Source organism: Amblyomma americanum, chromosome 1, assembly GCF_052857255.1.
Source record: "Amblyomma americanum isolate KBUSLIRL-KWMA chromosome 1, ASM5285725v1, whole genome shotgun sequence".
Classification (NCBI taxonomy): Eukaryota; Metazoa; Arthropoda; class Arachnida; order Ixodida; family Ixodidae; genus Amblyomma; species Amblyomma americanum.
Window position 1 is genome coordinate 458,910,834 of NC_135497.1, and position 6,837 is coordinate 458,917,670.

At 50.6% G+C, this 6,837-nt stretch overlaps 1 pseudogene; it reads right to left on the bottom strand.

Moving 5' to 3' along the window:
* Positions 1 to 5,311: 5,311 nt before the first annotated feature.
* LOC144125978 (uncharacterized) lies at positions 5,312 to 6,369 on the bottom strand (annotated as a pseudogene).
* Positions 6,370 to 6,837: the final 468 nt, after the last annotated feature.

Below are 6,837 nucleotides of genomic sequence, written 5' to 3' on the forward strand. Positions count from 1 at the left end.
GTGCTTTGCGCGCTCACGGTGCTATCTGGCATGACGTCACACCGCGCGGCTCGCCGCCGTTTGGTATGAAGTCACACCGTTTTCATCACCCGAACCGCGCGTCGTCGCATGCGCAGCATTGCGTATAAAAAGTGGAGATGTAATCGGCGGCTGTATCGCAACGCTTCATATGGATGCACAAAAGGAGAGTCCAGCCGCTGCTAAACGGCGATATAAACAAGAGAAAATTAACTCTTCCGATCCCGAGGTTGTCGCCTGGCAGTTGGCTACTTATCAAAAAGAGAATGAGCGTCAGAAGGCAAAGAGAGCAGCGGAGACGCCCGTACAGGCAGAGGAACGCCTTGCAAAGCGGAGACGCCCGACTGCCGAGCGTAATAGACACTGCATAGCCGCTGAGATGGAGCCTGTATGGAAGGCGTCAGTCAACGGCAACCAACCGAAGAGGATGTGAAGGCCCGTCGTGTGACTGAACACGCTATTCGAGTTTCCGAAGGTTCATCTTCGACCTGGACATTTCAAGCGGACATGTATCTGATTGCTAAACATACAGTGCCAACAACAAGCTCAGCAAGGGAAACGTGCCTTCCGCTACGTATATCCTTGCATAGCGGAGCTAAGCCACTGCCAATTTTTTTTTTAAAGCGAAAGTTTTACTGGTCGCGAACTTGCAATTTCGCCTTGGCGGAGCTTCGAGGAGGCGCATGACGTCACAACGCGTACCTCGCCGGGGAGCCGAACCGGTCTTGCCGGGCCGGTGGCGGCTGGCGCACTCGGCGCGAAATAGAGACAAGCTCCAAGTCACCGCCAGTGCGGTCAGAGTGCGCCGATGCCACCGAACGCGTCGGCGGTCAAGCGCAATGTCTCGCTTTGCCGACTTTAGGTCGCCATGCAGCACGCGCGCGCGCCTTACGCCGGAGTATAAACGCGCCTTAGCAGAGCCTGCGCTTAACCGCTAACTATCGTATTAGGTGGCGGCATCTATGGGAGCCACTGAAACCCCCCGCACACTCGCTGAATAAAAAAGAACCTGTCCGTGGCTGGGAATCGAATATAGGGCCTATGGCGTTTGAGGCGAAGACGCTGCCACTCCGCCACGTCAGCTCAAGTTTATCTGTGAATAAAGGCGCATCTAGTGAATGCACTCTTTCGATGCAGATCTCGCCGCGCTTTCGCTACATATATCCTGGCCTAACAGTGCTAGGCCATAATAATAATAATTATTAATTGGTTTTTTTTGGGAAAGGAAATGGCGCAGTATCTGTCTCATATATCGTTGGACACCTGAACCGCGCCTTAAGGGAAGGGACAAGGGAGGGAGTGAAAGAAGAAGGGAAGGAGGTGCCGTAGTGGAGGGCTTCGGAATAATTTCGACCACCTGGGGATCTTTAACCTGCACTGACATCGCACAGCACACGGGCGCCTTAACGTTTTTCCTCCATAAAAGCGCAGCCGCCGCGGTCGGGTTCGAACCCGGGAAGCTAGGCCATAAGCAATTTCCATAAGCATAAGCATGGAAGCTCCAGGGCGCTTTTCCCGCGTCCTGAAATGCACTGGTCGATGCCCCCTTTCTCAGTCTGATAGCCTTCATCTTCGTCTCCACCGACGCTCTCGGCTCGCTGAGGTGAGCGCTCTCAGACGCCTTTGCGCCCTGCCGTGTACGTCGATGAGGCGCGCCGAGGGTACAACCTGAATCACTGCTCCAACATATTGCCTCCTTACAGCCCGCCTTACCCACAATATTGTGCGCAGCCGCCGCTGTGGCTGACTGGTTATGGCACTCGGCTGCTGGCCCGAAAGATGCGGGCTCTATCTAGGCCGCGGCGGTCGAATTTCGATAGAGGCGAAATTCTAGAGGCCCTTGTACTGTACGATGTCAGTGCACGTTAAAGAACCCCAGGTGGTCGAAATTCCCCGAGCCTTTCACTACGGCGTCTCTCATAGCCTGAGTCGCTTTAGGACGTTAAACCCCCATAAACCATAAACAATGTTGTGCGTCGTTTGGGTCGCCTGCATTGCTGCCATTCCGATGGGTTCCCTGACACTCCTCACCTTCTGTAGCACTCTCCGGGCTATGCATACCTGCGGAGCTTTATGTTATACCACACCTCTGCCTCCTATTTTTCCTTAAGGGTGTGGCTGACGGGCACGTGAGCTCCGGCGCCCAACATGCGCCCCCGTCTTTAGATCTAGTTAGGCACCTCGGGTGAGAACTTCCACTATTTCTTCAACTGTGGCTCGGTTTGGGGGCATGAATTCAATTCTTTTGCCCTTAATCTTAATAAGACAACTATAGTGGGACGGTTGACTTATGGAATCACGGAACCATCTAGTGGGCATTTAATTACCGCATGTTTTCTTATCCAGCGCGGTAAGATATAGCGGCTTATTTAGCACACCTTACAGCATTATTCACAGCATCCAATCAGAATTTTTTTTATTTCTTTATTTAAGCTCTTCCAAAGCGTTCCACCAAACTGTTAATTAAAATGAACTTGTTAGCAGCTCAAAGCGTTAAACTATGGAGATACCTAAGCAATTATGACGTCTAAATGCGAGAGCAAGTATAACTTGGTCACGGTGTCAGTGGACACCTGAATCGCGCTATAAGTATGCAGTGGCGTTCGCCTATAGAACTAGAGACAGTCATGCGCCTTTCCTATTCTGACAACCAGCGGAAGGTTAATACTCCGCACATTTTGATCATTTTGATTTTGATCAGATCGACATGCCCATGCACATGAGATCACACATCACGACTTACCCAGTATCAAAGCGCATGGATGAGGAATACAATAGAGTACGCAGACTAGCCAGAGCTAGACCCCTCTCTAAGCGTTGGGATAGAAGCAAGGACACGACCTACGTCCATGAGGCTGGACCCGTTATCGGGGTCGCGATAATTGCGGGAGTTTCACCTCAAGGGGATATAATTGCAAGCAGCCTTATCCAAGCGGGGGATACCACATAATCTGAAGAAGCAGCTATCGCACTAGCGATATCAAAGAACAGCGAGGCAACTGTTATGTCCGACTCACAAGCAGCGGCGCGCAATTACCTCAGAGGTCGCGTTCGCGCTCCGTGTTGGGAAATTTTGGAAACGTCTTATCCTTCCAATCCTTTCGAAGTCCAGATTTTCTGGACGCCAGGGCACATCTCAACGACGGGCGATGAGGCGGCCTACACAGCTGCTCGAGCTCTACTCCTCCGAGCATCCGGCACGCAGCCTCTCTCTGACACAGTTAACAACCCCTCACCGTTACTAAGCTACGCATAAATTACGGAGTATTATAAGATCATAAGAAGGAAATATCCTCTTCCTCACAAAACTGTTAGCAAATTTGAAGAGCACATAATCAGTCGACTATAAACTAATACTCTGCCCTATACCTAATTGATGAGTAAATGGTATCCAGACACCTACGATTCGTCCTGCCCTTCGGTGGAGCAGTTGGCACACTCTTTGACAGAGTTTGGGAATGTCAAGAAAACTCAGTCTTGGACAGCAATCCCGATCCGACATATGAGCGCTGGGAGGCAACCCTTTATAGCCACAGTCCCCTCGACCAGAAATCGCCGGTTGAGAGGAGCCGGATCATGATGGCGACCAATGGGTTCCCCTACTGAACCCACCCAGTATTTATGCTCTCAATAAATGTTTTCCTCCTCCGTCTCGTGAGTTAAGGAAATGCGCACACTGTCAGTGGAGTTTTTTTTTAATTGGTTTTGGGGAAAGGAGATAGCGCAGTACCTGTCTCATATATCGTTGGACACCTGAACCGCGCCGTAAGGGAAGGGATAAAGGAGGGAGTGAAAGATGAAAGGAAGAGAGAGGTGCCGTATTGGAGGGCTCCGGAATAATTTCGACCGCCTGGGGATCTTTAACGTGCACTGACATCGCACAGCACACGGGCGACTTAGCGTTTTTTTTTCCTTCAGTGGAGTGCTAAATCGCGATTTTGAGGTACGGGGCTTGCCCGCCGCGGTGGCTCATTGGTTAGGGCGCTCGGCTACGGATCCGGAGTGCCCGTGTTCGAACCAGACCGCGGCGGCTACGTCTTTATGGAGGCAAAACTCTAAGGCACCTGTGTGCTATGCGAAGTCAGTGCACGTTAAAGATCCCCAGGTGGTAGAAATTATTCCAGAGCCCCCCACAACGGCACCTTTTTCTTCCTTTCTTCTTTCACTACCTCATTTATTCCTTCTCTTACGGCGTGTATAAGGTGTCCAACGATATATGAGACAGGTACTGCGCCATTCCTTTCCGCACAAAACCAACCAATTACGTGGCTTAGGGGACGCTGGCGGATATTGCTTCATGATGCCCTCAAATGACCCTCGTCATTTGAGGGCCGCGCTTCGCCCACGGGTGGTCGAATGTGGCTCTCGGGCCACATTATGTTTATCTGCCGACAACTGCAACCACCGACCCAAGGGGCCCTCGCGGACTTGGAGGGGTGGGAGGTCGTGGTCTATAGCTCCGATCCGGCGTGTCTCCTGAGGCTGGTGCAATGGACGGAGAATGCGACCGTCAGGCACGGGCTGAAGGCCACCTCCCACGACCAGGAGCAAGCTCATATCTTAAAGTTTGAACTATAAGGGCTCCGCCAGTAATAATGTTCTCAACATCGTCATCACCATCACCCACAGGTTTCCAGTGTAACTGGCTCGCGGGGTGAGTGGAGGCCTCAATCGCGCTCTAAGTAAGCGGTGGCATACACCTACTATGACGCTCTTATGCGCCTTTCCTTTCCTGAAAACGAGCGGAAGGTGTTCTTTTGGCACAAGGGCACCTATGGCCAATGAGCGCCATGGCACAATTAAGGTATTTTCGACTTCTCAAGGTGGAGTCAAAGATCGATTTCCTAATCATTTCACCTTTAATAAGCCGAGCACCAGACTAGGCGAAAGCTTGTACCCATTGCGTCACCGGTGGGTACCCGGCGGCACTGGGATCGAACCCCGCACGTCCCGCATGCGAGGCGGATGTTTTACCATTTGGCCACCGCTGCGCTACGATGATGATTATAGGGTTATGTAATGATGATGATGAAAGTAATGATGATGATAGCGAGAGAGAAAAAAATGGCACTGCGTTGTTCAGCTAGGCCAGGATATGCGTAGCGAGAGCTATGTTGTGAGAGCGTTGCTGGGGCGAGATGACTGAAGTGAAGGCTTGAGGAGTTTACTGACAGCTTTTATTGCTGTCGACCCATGAAACCACTTGGCTACAGCGCGACAGCACGGCTCGAAAAAGTTTCCACAAGTTCACGGCATGTCGGACAGGCTGACAGCTGCTCCGTCGACCCACTGGCTAAAAGCGGGAACGGAGGGAACCATGAGGGAGGCGATGCTGGAAAGGTGTCGCCATCTGTCGTGCGGCTGGTGAAATGAAACTGGGCACATCCGGCCCCACTTTTTTGATCAAAGCCCTTTTTGATGAGCGCAAAAGGCAAGGAAACTCTAGGCATGGGCAATAGGCAAGGTGGCAAATGGCAATGGCAACTAGCAACAGGCTTGGCAGATTCACAAAAGCACTACATAAATTAAAGGCAAAGACAGACATGAACAACTCTAAACAAAGCGAAAAAGGAACAAACACAGCACTTTCACAGGTCAATTTCCTAGTTCTGGAGATAGGTGGGCCGTGTGCACTGCCTGACGAGACGCTGCAAGTGATTAACCGCTTGCCTGTGGCAATGCTCTTCTGCTGTTCCGTAGCCGAGGTTGCCAACACAGCTTGTCTTGAAGCGGCTTGTCGCTGTCGCTGACCATTGCAGTTTGGCAGCGGCAGTGTTCTACGAGGAGTCTTAACGGGAGTCTTTGTATTTGCGGCTGCTTTGGCTGTCAGCGGCTGCAGCTGAGACTTGAGTCGGTGGATCTCTTGGTCCTTCTTTTTCAGCTGAAAGCTCAGGCGGCGATTCTCCTGAAGGAGACGTTCGAGCTGCTTACAACGTTTTGGAAACTCCGCACTGGAACCACTGGGCTGACTGCTGGTCAGTCGGGACTTAGAAGGATGAAGCTTTACTGATGTGGCAATATCTGATGGTTGCCTCTGGGCGGCCTTGATTTTCTTAATTTTGTCTTCTTTTTCCTTCAGCTGCATTTCAAGTCTGACACACTTTTGCTTCAAGCCACCCTCTCCTCTCTTATGCTCTTCAACGACTACTGCCTTGTCCTTGGCTGCTTTAGTGAACTTGTCACGCTGTCTTGACTTGCGAGTAGTATTCCTCAAGGTGATTTACCTTTGCCTTGAAACACTGGTTTTCCGCACGGAACTGTACGTTCCACCCTCTTCTGCAGAGGTGTCGCTTCTTGGCAGCGTTTCTCTGTGACCATCCGAGCCGACCGTAAGAAACAAAAATAAACCATAGCGAAATTTATTGGTCGTATGTAAATTAGTATTGGTGGTATAATTTCTCTGTGGATTGTGACTGCATTTGTACTAGACCAATACAGAAACCGATACACCTTATTGATCAATACATATATGTTCCTTAGGATATGGTATTGACTGTATCGGTCTATGATGGGCTGTAACGAAAAGTACTAGACCAATAGAGAATCGAGTACACCTTATCGACTCATACATATTTGCCACATAGACCAATACCCATTTGTCCATGGGACTGACAGACTGATATGCATCATTCAAGGGTCCTACGAGACCAGTCGGTTTGTGGTTCTAGTTGTTTTTCATTGCTTCGTTCTCCAGCTCAGGCTCTGATCTCAAAATCAACACATGCCGATCCCATGGCGCTCATTAAGCATTGCAGTAACGTAAATTATTTGCCACCTTAAGGATAAGGTACGCTGAGGCAAACAGAAAAAATGCCGCCT